Raw genomic sequence first — 20,124 nt, forward strand, 5'->3', positions numbered from 1 at the left:
CAGCTTAAGCAAGGAGAAAAGGGTAAAACAGACTCAAGTACAAGGCACACACATATCAGCGAAGAGCATGATAATTTTATCTGGAGAGACAAAAGAGGGTTCCTGGAGAAGGTGATATCTTAGGTGGAGTATATTAGAAAGATAAATGGGCAACTAAAAACCGTGCGTGCAAAAAACAAAAAAAAGCAATTTTACTTACTGATCTCTGAAATATAACTTCAAATTCCCATAGCACATATGTACAAATTAGGGAAAGAAATGCTAGAATTCAAAATAAATTTCATCATTGAAACAACTCATAGTTGCTCTACTAAAAGAATTAACCCTCTTTAGTGTTTAGGGATGTATTTAGATATATGAAGATATACAACAATGCTTTGTAAAATACACAACACCACAGAGAAATGCTAGTTCTTATTACATAAATTTATATAGCATATTGATTGCATTCATGGCCTCTATTTCTTATCCTCCCTTGTATCCTCAACTTTTGCCATGTGACTTTGCAATTCCTTTCACTAGAGATGTAGAGTTTACATCCTCAGCCTTGAATCGGGTTGTCTTAGTGCTTGCTTTAGCCATGGAGATGTTAGCAGACATGACACAGAGGCTTAAAAAAAAGTACCTGGAAAAAATAAGGGAAAAATATAAGACATATTTTGGACAAAATGATGTGGGAGAAAATCACTTGAGCAGTTTTGCTTGTGCTTGCTCTCCCATAAGAAAAATATGTCTAGGATAGTCTGTTGGACTATGAAAAACACGTGGAGCAGAGCAGAGCCTCTGGCCCCTTTCTTTTAGCCCAGGCTACCCTGAAGCAACTCACAGCCAGACCAATCTAGACATGTGAATGAGAGTGCATCCAACATCCAACCCAGACCAGCCAGGCCCAGCCTGTAGCTTCAGAAACTAAATCAATGCTGATTATTGTAGGCTGCTACATTTTTCATCTGTATTCCCTCTATCTACAGATAGTTTGAGGAGTAACTGACCCTGCAGTTGTCACAGAGAAAAACAAAAGATTTTATTACTTTCAAGAAAGTTATGTTGCTGTGTCAATTTTGCCTAGTTATGGAGCATCATTGTGGCAACTGATAACTGATATAATGTATAGAACTATAGCAGCACATTGAAAACTCCTGAAAGTCAGTGTCTTCTACTTATTTTATGCTCCAAATAAAAGCAGAATCAATAAGCACATAATAAATGCTTTTTAGGCAAAAATCTTAACAGCAATCTAGTTTCTTTGACAATAGTAGAAATTTTATGTTTATCCCTGGGCAAGTTACTGTAACCCATCGCTTGTCAACTAAAATCTACTTTTGTACAAGAATAGCCAGAAACTAATTTAAACACTTTTTAAAAACTTTTTTTGGGAACTAACAGGTAGAAGAGATGTTTATATTATAATTTAGGTAGTTTTCTTTTTATATTGTTCTTTAAAGAACTTCAAACCAAAGTTATTATTCTAAAAGCCTTTAAACTTTGAACAAGGAGGAATTGAAGTTACAGTATTAGGAATGTTTTTAAATGTTTTGTAGTCCAAGTTGTTTAGATGCTTCATTTTTGGATGGAGATGAGCCAATGTTAATTTCAAATAAAAATTATTTCATTTGTTCCTAATTGTAATGCTATACATGCTCCGTATAGAAAATAGGGAAAATAGTGTTAAAGCAAGTAAAAATATTCACACCATTAAAATGCAATCATTGTCAATCCCTTCGTATTTTAAATGTGTATTTATTTTATTTTATTTTTATAATAGTAACACACTTTCAGGCACAGTGCTTGGAATTTTGCATTCATTTCTTCCTTTGTCACAACCCAGTGAATTGCTATTATCTCCATTTTTTAGGTAAGGAAATTGAGACTATAATAACAGAAATATTGCTAGTATGTTATCCCCTCTCTGCTGAAAGAGAAACTCAGCCCCCCTCTTTAGGAGGCCTCCAGTTATTTTCCCTTTATTTCACCATTTCTTATGGAAAAGTCAAGCTTACACAAAAGTAGAGTGAAAAGCATTACTAACCTCTATCTACTTGTCACTCGGCTTCAACAATTATCAACATGTCTTTCTTATATCATGAACTCCATCCACTTTTTGCTCATGTTTTTTGCTCCAGTTTTCCAAGGGGACTTTTTTGTCTATGGATCACTTGAGGATAACTCACTCTGTTAATTTTGCTTGAGAAAGGAAATGTGCCTGGTGCCTCTGGTTACAGTGAAGTGCAAGGTGAATAGAAGGCGCTGAGTTCTAGGAGTTAAACGTATAGACACTGCCATGAAATGTACATATCTACCTACAAAATAAGAAGGAACAGGATGCTATATAGTTTACAAAGCCTCGTCATGTTTTATAATAGGTGATGGAAAGGCCTTCTTTGAGAAAACTACTCTGCTCAGGACATGGTTTTTCCAGCTCCCAGAAAAAGCCTTTGAGCTACAAAACTGTTCTCTCTTCAGTCCTTCCTACCCAAGTCCTTCACGAGTGGGGCTGGCATGCTTGGTTGTATCACCATCATTCACCCTGAAATATATAAGGGGTTAATATTCATAAGGGCTTCTACCAGTGGAGTCTGTCAGGGCATATGGAAACCTCAGCCTCTGTTCTCAGCAAGTTTGCACCAAAGTGTCTGAGTCTATTTACTCACAATTTGCCTGTGTTTTGACACTTTCTTGTTTATTTGCCTCATGAGTGAATGCCGCATGACACATTTGTGATTGAAAGTGATATCCCAAATGAACCAAAGATTGGCTTCCACTGTTGCCATGGGCCATCCCATCTTATTTTCTCACAGAATAAATGTTGCGCTCAAGGCAAAAATAAAAATATGGCAGCCCTAAATGTCTCCAATTTCTGTCTCTTACACCTAGTTTCATAGATAAAAAAGTAGAACGGCCACAGAGCTCTATAATAATTATCTGTGCATGACAACATTTTCACCCTAGTCTTGTGAGACAAGAATAAAGACATTATTATCATACTATTTTCTAAATTTAAAAAGTGAAACACATTTGCTGTCAATACAATACAGAAAATGTAAAAGATATAACATCTGGAAAGCAACACTACCTCTCTTATCTCACTCCTCAGCCCTATTTACTTCATTCTCCTTCTTAAAACTCATTACTGTTCATTGGTTATGCATATTGCTAGGCATTGTCAATGCTTTTATGTATATGTGTGTGTTTATAAATGTAGATATACACAGTGTAAAAGAAACATACAAATATATCCATTCACAGGTGTATGCATTAAATCTTACATAATCTGTTATTGCTTTATATACAGCATCAAGACTATTACCTGGTTGATAGCAATTATAAGATTCACCTTATAATTACATGATTCACCTTATAATAATGCGAAAATATGAAAAATACACATCTTGGAATCAATAAACTTTGGCATTGTTTTGCATCTTTTTTTTTCATTTAACAGTACAGCACAGATATATTTTCGCTTCAGTGCAAATCCACCTCTTTTTAAACTGACACACATTATAACAGCTGTCCTATAATTTATTTAGCCATTTTCATATTACTGAATATTTAGGATGCTTTCAAATTTACTATCAAAAGAGCACTGGATGAATATATGTCAGTATAAACCTTCACACACGTATGTATATTTACATGAACATTTCATAAAACATATTCCTCCAAGTATAACTGTTAAGTCTGAGATTATGAACCAGTAAAATGTTTATAGGTTCTGAGAAAATAGGAGCTGGTGTTTTTAATCCCATTTTCCGGATGAGAATACTGTAGTTCTGAGGATGCAAGTGCCATGCTCTGTCTCATGTGGCTAACAAGAGGTGGAACAGGTTGCCAATCATTTTCTGACTTGAGCAGTACTCTCAACCTCACACTTTCTCTCCTTTGCCTTTTCCACGATGATTAATCTTTGATAGAACATAAAATGATTTGTAAGTTTAACAAGCAAGAATTTCAGTGCTTCGAGAGAGATATTCATTTTTTTTTTCAAGGTTGTGAACCTGACATTTATGGGAACAGCCATGCACTTTGTAGGCATTTAATGATCTGTGATGGTAAAGACACGTAAATTATTTGTACACACATTGAGCAATCAGGGTTGATCGGTTCAGTTCAGTAGAAGCTATTTCTAATTTGTGGGAGAAAAGAAAAAGTAGGCATGGGGCTTTTTGGTTCTAAGGAGTTGTGTGATATTTGTAAGTTGTACCCAGTTGGACTGTCCAGATTTGGTAGTTGGTTCCAATTTTGTAGGCCTTAAACTGATACAAGTTTTTTCCATTCCTCTCTCCACCAATAAGGAAGAGTGAATACTATGGACCTGGTCACATCAAAGCAAACAATTTCTGCTAGCATCACACTCAGGCAATATTGAATGGAAATAAAAATTTATTTTAAGACCTATGTAATTTTTCTGATTGACAGTCAATACTATTTACATCACCTACAGCAGTGCTTCTCAAATGTTACTGTGCATATGAATCCCTGGGGCCCTTACTAATTTTAGAATTTATAATTTAGAAGATCTGAGATGGGTCTCAAATTCCATTTCTGGCCTAGGTGATGGCCACAGACCCCAGCTGAGTAACAAGGTCCTAGATCAGCAGTGAGCGAACTGCAATCAGTGGACCAAATCAGGCCCTCATCCAGTTTTATAAATAAAGTTTTATTGGAACACGGAAATTCCCATTTGCTTATGTGTTGTCTGTGTATGCTTTCCCATTGCAGTGGCAGAACTATGTAGATATGACAGAGAACTTATGGCCTGCGATGTCTAGAATATTTGCTATCTGGCACTTTACAGAGAAAGTTTGCTGCCCCTGCCATAGAAGATTCCTTTGATATTGAACACTTGGTTTAAAGACAGATTTTCCACATTCATCCAACATCCAATAAACTATCAAATAGTTTCATCTAACACTTTTTATGCACTATATATTCTGCTAAAAGAATACAATTATGAACAAGATACAACTGCTATTTTCATGGAGCTTATATTTATTTTTTCTCTCAATATTTGAGCAAATTACTAGATTACTTAAGCCTCAATTTTTTCATCTGTAAAATGGAGATAAAAATACCTAACTCTTAGGGTTGTTGTGAGGAGAGAGCTAGGCACATGGTAAATATTCAGAAAAGGTTAGCTGTTATAGTATCGTTTTCATTATTTTTCTTACTCTCCAGATTTCTGGAGAAAGAACAACTTCCTTATACTTGCTGGCTGTGCATGTGCATGTGCGTGTGTATGCGTGCGTGCGTGCACGTGTGTGTGTGTGTGTGTGTGTGTGTGTGTGTGTGTGTGTGTTTTTCCTTCCTGGCTATTCAGACAGAACTAGATCTGAATGTGACTTTTTCCTCAAACTTTAGAAGAAAGGTTTAACAATTCAATCATAGCTTTTGACATTGAAACAAAACATCTCTCTGATTTAATACCAAAGTGAAGACAGTCCAAAACAAGTCTTTATGTATTTCTCTACTTGCTTAATGTGCCATCAGTGAGGTGCTAATGATGACATGGCCCCTGTCAGGAAGAGTGGAGAAAAACAGGAGGAAGGCCTTACTTTCTCAGCAAGGGAAACAGCCTTTGGTGGGATTAACTGACAATTCCCTGTGGTAACCACAGATAGCCATTATGCTAAACAGTTGAAGTAAATTTTTAATACACTATTTATTCAATTTCACAGAAAGACTGGAAGAACCAAAAATTCTCTCTGGGTCATTGGAAACTTGCATGTATGTTTATGTTATTTTGTGTCTATATTCAATCTCTAATATATTATAAATTCAAGAATGACACATGCCTTAATTTTGTTTCCTAAGAAGCAGACCCTGAAGAAGAAATTTTGAGTATGAGTAGTTTATTTGGGAGGTGAGGAAACCAGTAGAGCAGTGTGGGGAAACAGGTAGGGGACAGAAGGCTGTGAAATCTGGGCATTATTTCTCTCTATATAGTTTCTAGCTACCACTAGATTGCTCCTGTGGAACTCTGGAAAATGGTGCAGAAAATATGCCTCAGAATATCCTACTGATGATGTTAACAAACAACATTGGTGGATCCATTGCCTGTGCACAGAGAAGCCAAAGTCTGAGGCCATAGGTTTTTCGCAAAGTAAAAGGTTTATTTGTCAGGCAGCCAGACAAGGAGACCAGAGATGAAGCTCAAATCAGTCTCCCTGAATAAAGACTTAAAGCAAATTTAAAGAATAAAGGTAAGGAAAGATTATACATATTTATTAATTCTAATTCAGGGGGTCTGATTGGACAATCTGGGAACTAAGTCATCTAAGGTAAAAGGGAACACAGAAGTTTTGATCCAGCAGAGTTTAATTAGCCTGTCCCGTATGTGTCCATATCTGGTCTGGGCACCGGATCTTCCTTATTGACAGACCTCTCGCTTATTAAAGAGTTCCAAGTGGCAACAGTAGCACCGCTGTCACTTGAGTTCTGTGAATCTTGGTTCTTCTGTGCTCTCAAGTTCAGCTTAGGGTCATTTGGCTACTAACTGCACCGGCTCAAGCTCTGGGATCACTTTGATCTGGCTTGGTCTTGGAAGCGGCCAGTGGGCACTGACATGGTAAGTCTTGAAGGGTACATACAGCATCTTTTGAAAGAGCATCATTTGAAAGCATCATTTGCTGAAAAGTGAATGATAGAGAATGCTTTATTCTGTAGATATTTTGAAGAGAAAGAATAAAGCTACCTCGATGAAGACTGGATTCCTGACACACTTCCTCAAAATATGATACCTCGGCATATTAAATATTTTAAACTGAAAGAATTTAATAAAATTCTTTTTACATTTTCCAGAGTTTCCCTGCCCTTCTTTTATGAAGTAGAGCATAAAACACTTATGTGAGGGGTGACCTCCCTACATCCAGAGGAAAGAAGCATTATCTCTGAAGATAAAGGGATGCCAAGAAGAATCAGAAAACCAGGCCCTGCTAATTCCCTCCGGTTTACATCACTTACCCCATACTCGGTGCCCTATTGCATTTCTCTACCACTGTCCACTCTTCATTAAACCTAGCATAAAAATACTCAGATTTAACTGTTTCTTTGGGTCTTCATTTTTTTTTTTTTGAAGGCTCTCATGTTAATGTAAAACTTATGTTAAGTAATTTGTACGCTTTTCTCTTGTTAATCTGTCTTTGTCCCTATAATTTTCAGATTCAGCCAGGAACCCTCAGAGGGTTGAGGGAGAAGCTGATAAGTTAATAGAACAAATAAATTGAAATTCCTTACAGTTCTCCAAGTCAAGCTTATAATTTATTCTATATTTTATTCTATAATGTATTCTATATTATATCTTATATTTTATGCTATACCTGGGGTTATATTAGACATTAGGATGACAGTCAGATGATATGAAAAATATATACAAAAGTGTTCAAGGCTTGTATTTTACCACTAAGTGCGATATTAGTTGTGGGCTTTATCAGGTTGAAGAGGTTTCCTTCCATTTCTTGTTTGCTGGACATTTTTATTATGAAAGGCTGTTGGATTTTGTAAAATGCCTTTTCTGTATCTAGTAAAATAATCATGTGGTTTTTGTTTTTTATTTTATTGATTAGGTATATTATATTGATTCTTGGATGTTAAAACAACCTTACATTCTTGGGATCAAGCTCACTTGGTCATGGTTAATCATCATCATCATTTTGTTGTTGTTGTTGTTATTGGATTCAGTTTGCTAGTATTTTGTTGAAGATTTTGTGTCTATATTCATAAAAGATATTAGTCTATAGTTTTCTTGTGACGTGTTTGTCTGGACTTAGTATCAGGGTTGTACAGGCCTTATAAGATGAGTTGGAAAGTATCCCCTCCTCTTCAATTCTTAGGAAGAGTTTAAAAAAAATTATTATTAATTTTTTTTAGATAAATTCTTTTTTAAATGTTTATAAGTATTTACCAATAAATCCATCTTAGCTTGAGCTAAGTTTCAAAATTACTAGTTCAATCTCTTGTTATAGGTCTACTCAAATTTTTCATTTCTTTTTGAGGGAGTCAGTTTTAGTAGTTTGTCTTCCTAGGAATTTGTCCATTTCGTGTAAGTCATCTGATTATTTGGCAGATAGTTTTTTATAATTTTCCTTTGCAATCCTTTTTATTTATGTGAGATGTGTAGTAATGTCTCCTCTATTGTATCTGATTTTCATGATTTTAATCTTTTTTCCTTAGTAAATTTCAAGGATTTTGATTAGAAAGAGTAAGATCTTCGGCGCTAAATTGATCTAGGTCCAAATCCTATTTCTTTCACTATGTGGCTGCCATCCCTAAACCTAGGTTTTTAATCTAGAAAATAGATTAATCTATCTATTTTCTTACCTCATGTCTATGGAGTACCTACAATGTGCTGGGCACTGTTTATGGCTATGGGGAGGGAACAGTGAAAGAGATAAAGTCCTTTCCCTCATGGAGTTCACATTTCGTTTTAATATGATAATATAATAGAGTTACTGGCATATAGTAAATGTCTAGTGAATGATGGCTATTGTAACTATACTTTTCTTCTTATGTGCTGTTAGATGCTAATTCAGGCTCTCTAGAGAAAGGCATTGAATGGCTTTTGATACTTTCTTGTGGCCTTGTCTTTCTCATACCTCATCATAATCAATTCTGCTCAAATACAAACATCACAGCAGCAATTTCCTTTTATAGCTTACTTCTAATTATCTATAAACACATACTTTCGCAGATAGTTCTCATCCTTTGATATATGATATCAAACATTTAGCTAGTCAAAACTCTGTTCGACTATCTTGCTTGCTGCATTGAAACTCAAGTAGCGGAGAGCTCTAGTAGAATAATTTATGCACGTTAATTTGCATGTTTTCCCCAAGTTTTTTTTTCCCTCTTCCCTCACTCAAGCAGGTAGCAAGCCTTGCTCTCTTGACTCACAAAGGTTAACAGCAAACAAGAAAGAGAGGAGACAGCTCTCTTTTAGGCTTTTGATCTCAAAAGTCTAAGTCCGTTGAATAGATCATACTAGACTTCTGGAAGGGCGACAAGAGAGAAGGGGAAAACAAATGTAGAAGGGGAGAGATATGTTCATTTGGATTACAAGGGATCTTTGGAGGCATAAACACATGTCTGTGTGTGTGTGTGTGTGTGCATGTGTGTGTGTGTGTGTGTGTGTGTGCGTGCGTGCACGCCCTAAGCAGCAGAGATTTTGACTGTTCTCCCTGGAAGTGCCTTTTAAGAGATGTCTAGACTGCCAAGGGGAATGAGCACTTGGAGGCTCTGGAGACACCAAGGCCCTAGTCTTCCCAAAGTTCACAGGCTCTGAGTACAGCCCTGAGGCAGTCGTCCCATAAGAACTGGAGGAATATGAGGGCTGGAGGCTGTAGGAACTTTCAGTGATAACCAGGGTGGATTAAAGTTAACAACTAGAGAGGCTTCCCAGAGGTTGTGTTGTTACAGAGCCTCCAGGATGATGGTCATCTCCAGGAAGGAGAATCTTTGATAACCCATTTCCCATCTGTCAACTAGGAGGTATGGACTCTAAACCGACACCAAGTGGCTTTCAAAAAAATAAAGAAATATAGTTGGGTTTGTTTGTTTTTCAGTTTCTGTTTTTGTTTTTGTTGATGTGCAAAAAAAAAAAAATGCTCATGAACTGAGAGTCACACTTGCTGTCTAAGTTAGCTACAGGACAGAAACTAGTTAAAACTCAGGATTTTTGGCTCTTTTCACTTAGTTCATACTCCTTTTCTGAGAGTCCACAGGAGGTTAGGAGTGTGAGCTATTTTCTGTCCATCTGATTCTGTGCCCTAGTACTTTCCTGAGTCAGTTGTCTCTTTCTCCAAAATGGGAAAATGACAGGGAAACTCGACACAGACCATGATTCACATACAACCTTAAAGCAGTGTCTAAGTGATTTTGTAGTCACTTAGCTCAGTGATCTTGGACACATTGTTTAACCTTTGGGAATCTGAGTTTCCACATCTGTAAAATGGGATAATACAATTACTACCTCATGAACATATTGTAAGGATTAAATAAAATATTGTATGTTAGGTGCTTATCTCCATTACCTTTATAAGGTAAGAGTTTTACAAATTTCATTGGGTTGGTCATAACCTCTTTTCCTCAAAAACCGAACTCAGAAAATAAAGTGAAGTGTGTTCTATCACATGGCAGAACATTCTAAGACAAGTCAAACTTTTAGGCGTGGCTTGATCTAGAGATTTACAATGACCTTTGGCTCTGGTTCCTTTAATCTTCTTAGTTATAGTCTCCAGGTGAATCTATATTTGCATCTGACTGGCTTCCTATATTGTAACAAAGATGACTCTATCTGCCATAGTCCTTATTTTGCACATCCCGGCAGATATTCCAGGCCTCACATCCATACTCCATTCAAGCTAGAGAAAGAAAGCATATTCAAGAACATTTCTTGTTGAAATTCTGAGAGTCAGTCTGATTGGACTGGCTTAGGTCACATGCCTACCCTGTACCAATCACTGCAAGCAGAGGGTGAAATGCACTGATTGGCTTAACTTAAATCATATATTCCTGCAGTTGGGATGGAATCAGATTTTTAAAGTCTCTATAAATCTCCAGTGAAGACTGAGAGCTAATGGAGAAGCAGAAGGGGAACTGATGCTGGAGATACAGCAATATTTGCCCAGGGATGTTATCTTTCATTATTATCATTCTAATTAGATAATAGCACATTAAGTCAGGGTAATTAAGAGATCCATGTTGTAATGTTGATCCTCTCACAGTTCTAAGACTTGCAAACTCAATTGATCTTTAGAACATCAATTTCCTCATCTTAAATTTATTTGCTCAACAAATTTTTTAAACTTGTATTACGGCCATGACATTGACACACTGGAAATAAGCAGAACCATTCCTATCCTCATCGAGCTAATGTTTTAGTCTAGTGGGATTTAAATATGAATTTTATCGCCTCATCAAGCAGATGTTCTTATCATCAAGGTAAAATAAAATATGGTACAATCTGTTTATTTTGCCCTGGTGTCATGATTCTTTGCTTTTACTTTGCATGAGAACAGACACTAAAATATGATAAAACTGTGAAAAAGTTCATTTGAAGCTTCATTTTTCTTTTAAACTTCTCAATCCAAGGGAATTTGGATCCTATTAGAAACTTTTTTCACAATTTCATTTTAATCTGTTTTATTAACTACAGATTTCTACAAACATTTGTTATAAAAAATGTTCAGCATAAAAGTAGAAACAATACTAGAAGGAAATATAATTTATTTGTCAAAAAAATAAAGAAGTGCAGTAAAGATTGACAGCACCCCTTGGAGAAAGTGTTTGATTTAATAGGAATCATTCTAATTAACTAGCAAAATCAATCATAGAAAATAAAACATATAATTCATAACCCAAAACTCAAACTTTAATTTCTATTTTTCTTATAGAGCTAACTTCCCAAGTTGGAGATGTTTGCTAGTTTTGTTTTACAGAAATAATCATTTTTTTTCCTGTTGAAATTTATTGCTCCTTACAAGAGCTGAGAATTGTAGTTCATTTTGCTGTGAGTTCCCAGCACAGAGATTGTTACTATCGCTATAAAAAATGGCACACCAATCACGATGATAGAACATGATTAAATGCCTCCTTTAGCTATGTCTACAATTTTGGGGAAAGACTGATGAATTTCTTCTTCTGACTAGTATAAATGACAAACCACATGCAACCTATTCTTCCTGTCTTGTACCACCTGTGCCCTCTCTCTGCCCATATTGGACCATTGATTCCCCAACCATCGTATAATGCAGGACACTTACTAATTTAAAAATTCTTTTTTTAAAAAAGAAAAATCAGCTTTATGGAGGTATAATTGACCTATAAAATAATAAGATATTTAAAGTGTACTTCATGGTGATTTAATATATGAATACATTGTGAAAGGATATCTCTAATCTAGTTAATTAACACATTCATTCCCTCATATATTTTATCTTTTTTTAGAATGTAAATGTTGTCACACACACACAAATAAAGATGAAAATTCTTCTTCTTTTTGGGGAGGGCAGCACAGGACTGGGTTTTTATTTTTCATTTTTAACAACTTCTTTGTGTTTTCCATATTAAAGGTAAAATATTAGTAAAATTTTAGAAAGTTTGATTTAGGAAAATACAGAGAAGCAAAAAATGAGAGGATGAAAATTACCCTTAACTCATAGATGGATAACTCTTCTTTTAATTCACATCAAAACTTGACCATGGCATTAGGCATCTAGAGGTAAAGCCACACCTCTTGACTGGTGGTGTCAGGGGGCATAGAGTGGCTAACTTCTTTAGGTTTCTTTCAGGACAAAAATGGCTCATCAGGCCAGGATCCTGAACTTTCTTGGGGAATCCTATTCCAATCTCAGCAGAGTGCTTCTTGGTGAAGTTGACTCCACCCTAGTACCAGGTGTAGATCTTATGACCCAGGGCTATGCCAGTAGAAGGACTATTCTCCTTGCTTATGTGAAAAGTTTAGAAAGGAGTACATCATCAAATATATTAACTAAAGAAGCAATTCTCTAAGACGCTAGGTGATCAGTGTGATAAGTTAAATGCTTTCTGAGTAATATCGACATTTCCAGACCTCCTCCCCACCAAGCTAGAATTTTTACACTGAAATGATCAGAACATAAAGTTGCTGACTAATTAAACATGCTGTTAGATCGAAAGGAGAGCGATGATCCACTGGCTCCCTTAACCCCAGAGGAAATCATTGCTTCTCTTTAATCTAAAAAGTTCTGCTCTTCTCTTCAGAAGTCCCACACATTAGTGTCTTTGTAGAATGATTCATTTCAATTGTGCATATTCTTTGTTCCTACTGAGACTCTATTCTTAATGACTTCACTAGATTCTTAAGTTAGGCACTTTCCAAATGAGTTCTGATGAGCTTCATGGGCCTCAGTTAACTCAGCTGAGGAGGGCTCAAGATGCATGGAGCGATCCTGGATGAACAATAATAGAGAATCCAATTCTCATTTTCCTAGACTCTAGAAATGTGGCCATACAGCATTCAGATGATGTTAGTGTAGCAGAAAAAAGCATGGACTCAGGAGCTGTGCTATTCAATACTCTAGCTGCAAGTCACATGCATTCACTGAGTACTTGAAATCTGGCTACAGGGATGCTAGAACTGGATTTTTAAATGTTATTTAATATTAAATTAATTTTAAATTAAGAAATGGATACCCAGTTCAGTTATCAGAAACTTTTAAGTATGCTTGGAACAATGTGGGTATGTGAATCTTCTTTTTCAACTATATGAAATCTAAATACAGATTAAGTATTTCTTTTGAAAATTTAGCTTTCAAATGAAGATGTGCTCTAAGTGTAAAATATACACTAGATTCCAAGACTTAATATGATTTAAAAGAATGTTAAATATCTTGATAATCATTATATTGATTATATATTGAAATGATAATATTTTGGATATATTAGGTTAAGCAGAAATCAGTGTTAAAATTATGTTTACTTTTTAAGTATAGTTACTAGAAAAATTTAAATTGTATTATAAAGTTTGCATTATATGTCTATTAAACAGCACTCCTTTAGAGTACGCTCATCTAGTTAAAATCTTAGCTCTAACAAGCTGTGTGACCTCGGACAAATCATTTAACTTCTCTAGGCTGAGTAATACTTATAATAGTAATATTCGTCTTTTGTTCCCTATTTTTTAAGGATATCTTATCTTAATATGTACCTTGTGATTTGCACAATGACATAGCATAATATTCAATAAATATTAGCTCAATACGTTCAATGTGTATAAATTATTGTTTCTTTACATATATATTATCTATGCTATAATTTTTATTTGGGAACATACTAAGAAACAACTACCATATTTTCCATTCCATTGTAGCCAAGTTCCTCTGGCTTGCTCTAAAAATAAAGATTGATACAATATTTACCAAAGCAAGTAGGAAATTGTGTAGTATGTTAGAAAGAACACTGTTTTTGGAGTCAAGGGGTATACTTGTTTGTCTCTGATCTGCTGGAGTCTCACAGTGTGACCTAATTCCATTTGTTTTTTCTCTCTCTGGGCCTCAGTTTCTTCATATACAGTCATGGATGCTGGAGTACATAATGTCTCAGCACCTTTTCAGGTATAAAATCCTGGAATTCGTTTGAAATTGAAGACTATGAGGCCGTGTGTAAGTTGGAAAGGACCCCAACTGGTAAAGCGAGAAGAGGGAAAGGAGAGCTCAGTGTTTAAGTACAAGTTCTTTCAGCCGAGCCCTCCGTTTAGGTCTTTGCTGGATGGGTTCGCTCAGGTTTATGGGCCTACTCCAACGCTCAGTTTCCTCAGCTGAGGAGGGCCCAAGATGCATGCCCTGACCCTGGGTGAACCATGCTGTAGGATTCATGTCTCATTTTCTTGGATTCTAACACTATGTTTGTGTAGTATTAAAGGAGGCAGAATGGAATGGTAGTAGTTACTGAATCACTAATAATAATAAGTTAATGCATAAATCCCTACTGTGAGCCAGGCACTGTTTCCTTCCCATTTATAGAAACTCACAACACTTTGAGGTAAGTTTTATCATACAGTCAAGTTTCAGATAGGACATGTAGGCAATAGAACTTAAACAAATTTCCCAAGGGCACACTGCTAGCACGGAATTCAAACCTAGACAGTCCGACTCAGTGCCTTTACTCTTAACACTGTGCTATGCTGCACAGCTAGTGCTAGTACCATGTCAAGTTTTGGAGTTTCTGGGGAAACTGTGACATTTGGTTCCTGCCCTCATAGAGGTTAGTGTTTCTGTAGAGATTATATGTTAAATACATTAAAAGCTAATGTTTGTTGCCTATTTATGGTGTGCAAGGCATTGTGTGAAGCACATGGTATATATCATTCCATGTTACTCGTTACAATAAAGGTGGAAAATCTATTACAAATGCTATGTACGAAGAAGATGTGAGGAGTAACGATAGTATAAAACCGGGAGTTTGACCTGCTTTAGGTGCACAAAGAACATCCAGGGGCTTTTTCCTTAAGAGGAATTTCAGCTGACACCTGAGATTATGAAAGAACTACAAAGTGTGTGTGTGTGGGAGGGGGTGGTGTAGAGGCAGGGAGACGATGGAGAATATTATAGGCAAATATTATAGGCAAATATTATAGGCAAACAGAACCCTGAGATGTTGCATTGTTTCTATATATCTAGTTTGCAAACTTTCAAGGCTGATTTAAGTTCCAGAACCATTATTTTGCTATCCAGCTTTTAATTATCAGCTCCACCATCACTTCCTTGGGGAAATTGTCTTTGACTTTACCAGTCAAGTCAGTTCTCCCTTCTTTCATAGGGCTATGCCTGCTTCCACTCAGCCTTTAGCACTGTTAAATTTATTTGCATAATTCTTTTTTTTTATGGTGACATTGGTTAACAAAATCCAATAAGTTTCAGCTATACACTTTAACATTAAGGCATATATATATATTTACACTGTGTGTTCACCTCTCATAGTTAGATTTCTTTCTGTCACCACATGTATGACCTCCTTCACTCCACCTACCTCCCCGCTTCCCCCTCTCCCCTACCCTCTGGTAAGCACTAGTCTATTGTCCATGACCATGAGTCTCTGTTTGTTTGTTGCTTTTAGGTTTATATCCCACATAAAAGTGATATCATGTGAGTTTGAACTTTTTCTGTCTGGTTTATTTTCACTTAGCATGATTATCTCAAGGTCCATCCATGTTGTTGCAAATGGTAGTATTTCATCTCTTCTGATGGCTGAGTAATATTCCATTGTATATATGTACCACCGCTTCTTTAGCCAATCATCTATAGTAGGACACTTCGGTTGCTTCCATGTCCTGGCCACTGTGAATAATGCTGCTATGAACATAGATATGCAAATATCTTTTAGGATATTGGTTTTCAAGTCTTTGGAGTAAATACTCAGTGGAAGGATTGCATAATTCTTTTATTAGCATCTGTCTCTCACCAGACTGTAAGATCCATAAGGGCAGGGACCATGTACGTTTTTGTTCAATAAAAACAAATTTTGGCTTAACAATGTAAATTCCTAGCACTCGAAATTTGTTGAATAAATGAATCTAAAGGTATTCAGACTAAGATTGTTATTAGTTTAAAATTATCACCATGAGTTCACATTTATCCTTTAAAAAAATACACCCTCAGATGAAATAAAAATGAATTTTAGATTAGAGATTATTGTAATCTACTAATAGGGAACACACAGACTTGGATTCATCTGCCTTTCTAGCAACACTTTATAAATAATTTGTATTCACTTTGTTTTCTAAGTAATATGCATTATAGATAATTAGTGAATTTCAGATTTTTTTCTGTGTAGCTTTTCATTTTAGAATTCTTTTAAAAAATGTAATAGGTTTTGTATTATGTTGAATAAAAGAACCAGATGGAAGAGCATTTTATTTATTTATTTATTTATTTATTTATTTATTTATTTATTTAAATTTTATTTCATTAGTTTCAAGTATATAGTACATTGGTTAGACATTTATATAGTTTATAAAATGATTTCCCTAATTGCTCTTTCTGTCCTCTGGCTCTCCACTTAGCCATTACCTTAATGCTAACTCCATTCCCTATGCTGTGCTCCCCATATCCGTGACCATCTATCAACTACTAATTTGTACTTCTTTAACTCTTCACCCCATTCTCACAGGCCCCCAACCCCTTCCCCTCTGTCCGTTACCAGATTGTCCTCTATATTTGTGAGTCTGCTTTTGATTAGTTTGTTTATGTGAAGTTAAAACATAGGCAAAATCAATCCATTATTAGATGTCAAATGAGTAGTTACCATTGAGAGGATAGAGCTTGGAGGAGACCTGAGAGGGGCTCTGGGGGCTAAGGATGTTCTATTTCTTGATCACGATGCTCGTTATGGCGATGCGTTTTGTTTGTGAAAATCCGTCTGGCTGTAGAATTGTGATTTGTGCATTCTTCCTTATACATGTTGTGCTTCAATTAGTTCTATAAATTCAGAAGTTCTAAAAATTCAATTAGTTCTAAAAATCAGTATTGATGAGTGTTTTGAAGCAAGGAATTGACCACTTTTTTTTTTTTTTGGAGATTACCAATGAGTTAGATGGAAGGCCATATAAAAATGAGTGAGAGTTGAATGTTGCAGAAAAATGCCTGAGAGGTTAGTTGAAAGGATAGCATTGGATCTTGGTAAATATCTCTGAAAAGAAATTCTGTGTGCTGCTCCACTCTGGGGTAGCTGGCTCCTGGCTTTTGGCCACTGTACTTGATTGTGGGCAATACCACTGGTCCTCCAACTTGGCTGCCATTGGAAACACCTGAGAGCTTTAAAGAAACAATGCCAGCTTCCCACTCTTGGGATTTTAAGATAAAATGCATATGGGGCCTGAGCATTAAGACTTTTTAAAACTTCCCTGGTGAATCTGAGATGCATCAATGTTTGAGAACTGTTGTTCTTTTCTCTATGATTATAGTAAATTGTGTTACACTTTACTGTAGTACTAATACTATGCCATGCTGTGTTATGCTATGCTATAGTATAGTATACATCTACCTAGTGTTATGTATTGCTTGAGAATACCTACATATGTGAGATAAAGAAATGTATCAAAATGATAAGCACCAAATTGAAAATATTGATTACTTCAGAAGAGAGGAAGGTGTCTGAAACCAGGAAGGATACTGGATGACTTCAACACACACACACAAACACACACATACATATATAATTTTTAAATTTTATTCGTGTCATATAAATGTTTATATTTATACTTTTCTTAAGCTGAATGGTGGGCATAGATAAAGTTGAAATTGTTCGTGACAGTTATTTGTTTAGCCTGTACCATGTCTCAGACTCTTTTCTAGGTTCTGGTAATATAGCAGAAAGAAAACATACAAAATCCTTGACTTCCTGGAACTAGTGTTTTAATTAGAGCAACCAGACTATAAATAAATATACAACTAAACACATACTTTATAAAGTTGTGATTAGCGTCGCATAGAAAAGCAAAGTGGGAAAGGGGATATAGAATTCTGACTGGGAAGGAGAGAGAGAGCTAGTTCACTTAGGGTGGTTAAGAAAAGGCCTTTCTGATAAGGAGACATTTCAGAGAGACCTAAAGAAACCGAGAAAAGGAGTCAAACAAGTATTCAGAAGAATGTTGAAGGCAAAGGGAGCATGGAGTACTAATGCTTCTGGAGCCAACATAGGGAAACAGGAGTGGCTGGGCGGAAGGAAAGAGGAGAATGATTGGGTGGTGGGAAAGCATCTCATGTAGGGCTGGGAGGCCAGTGTTAGAAAATTTGCTGTTTATTCTCTATGAAACAGAAAGTCTCTGGAGTGTGTTGCATAGAAAAGTGCTATTCTTTGTGCCTTTTGTATATGCCTTCTACATTTCATAATGTTTTTTTTTTTTAAATAGGGACATTATTAGATGTAGATATCGCAATGTGAATTATTTTATTAGGTTCATCATCTCTATAATAAGAGGGACTCAGAGTAACTTGAGGGCTCATGAAGGTAAATTTGTTCAAAATGGGGTGAAAGAACCCAAAAGAGGGAGTGTGTGTGTGTGTGTGTGAGGGACTCAGAGTAACTTGAGGGCTCATGAAGGTAAATTTGTTCAAAATGGGGTGAAAGAACCCAAAAGAGGGAGTGTGTATGTGTGTGTGTGTGTGTGTTGGGGGGGTGTTTGCTGAAAACAAACTGTGCTTTCTCAATTTGATGGTCAGAAAACAGTACACAATGTATAGGGATGTTCAGAGAGACCTCCTGATCACCATGCAGCGGGCTGGTGCACATGTTAGGAATCCAGAGAGTATTCTCAAGGAAGGCAGAGAGAAATAACAACTCAGATCAGCATGCAAGTAGGAGGGCAAATTTCTGATTCTGCCTTTTTTAAAGCTTCCATTGTAAATGCTTCCTATTTCTTCTGTTTTAGTTCAGCTATATTGTGAAAGAAGAGCAGACATTCCACCTCATTAGAATTTAAAATGACTTGACTGTTTTCAAAAAAAGACTCCAATATATTAACTTTTTACAGCCTGACACCATATACAGGCCATATGATTTGAGGCCAGCATGCAGTTCTGAAAAATTTGGATAGTTTGTGCTTTCAGTATGAGGCTCATAAGCAATGTATTGTCTTTGCTATGCTCTCAGCTCCTTCTCAGGGGAAAAAGAGAATTCTCAAAGCCAAACACTGAACTACCTATTTCTCTTAGAGGTTTTCAGACAACACAAACAAGTGTATTGATGCAGAGAGGAAAAAAATCCACAAGGGAAGCACTGTTGCCCCCCACCCAATGCACACCATCTCCAATCTTTGTTAAAATAGTCTCAAGGAAACTGGAAATGATCACCTCTTACATTTTTACCCCTTGTTACGCTATGTTTCATAATTTGCTGTCAATTATGGGTGTGGAAAACAGTGACCAAGCTTCCAGAGTGTGAAGAATCCATTTAAAACCAATATATCTGTTCATGGCTATGGGGAGAAAAAAGGTCAATTAATAATTTTATTTTAACTTTGGCCTGCCAATTCTGATAAAAGCTGTAAAACTGCAGTCCACGAAGAAATCTGGACTGCTTTTTATGTGATGAATGTCTACTATTGCACCCTGGTTTTGCAGATGATCATCAAACAAAAGAAGTCAGTATTTATATTGAATGCTATACATTAAAGAACAGTTGATCTTTGAAATGGTGAAAGAATTCCATGAAGATGAAAGATATATATGATATGGTAAAATAAATATATCTGACTATCCCTTGGGAGAAACTGTAACTAAATATTTTATTTAGATTTCCAACATTTTCCATAGAATAATAGTAGCAAATATTTATCAAGTATTTACTATGTGCCTAGCATATGTAATATGCTTAGGATCTGCATTTCTCAAACTTTAACGCACATGCAAGTCACCTGAGGAGATTACTAAAGTGGAATTTCTAATTTAGTAGGGCTAGAGTGGAGCTTAAGATTCTGCATTTCTAATAAGCTCTGAGATAATGCTGATGTGCTGGGCTCCCATCCACAAATTGTCTAGCAAGGCATTTTATAATGCATTATTTAATTCAATCAGAGCACAGATCGTTAGAATTATCACCTCATTATAGGTGAGGGAACCAAAGGTCAGAGAAATTGGGTGGGTTTCTTGA

Source organism: Pteropus vampyrus, unplaced genomic scaffold (genome assembly GCF_000151845.1).
Source record: "Pteropus vampyrus isolate Shadow unplaced genomic scaffold, Pvam_2.0 Scaffold41, whole genome shotgun sequence".
In the NCBI taxonomy this organism is placed as follows: domain Eukaryota; kingdom Metazoa; phylum Chordata; class Mammalia; order Chiroptera; family Pteropodidae; genus Pteropus; species Pteropus vampyrus.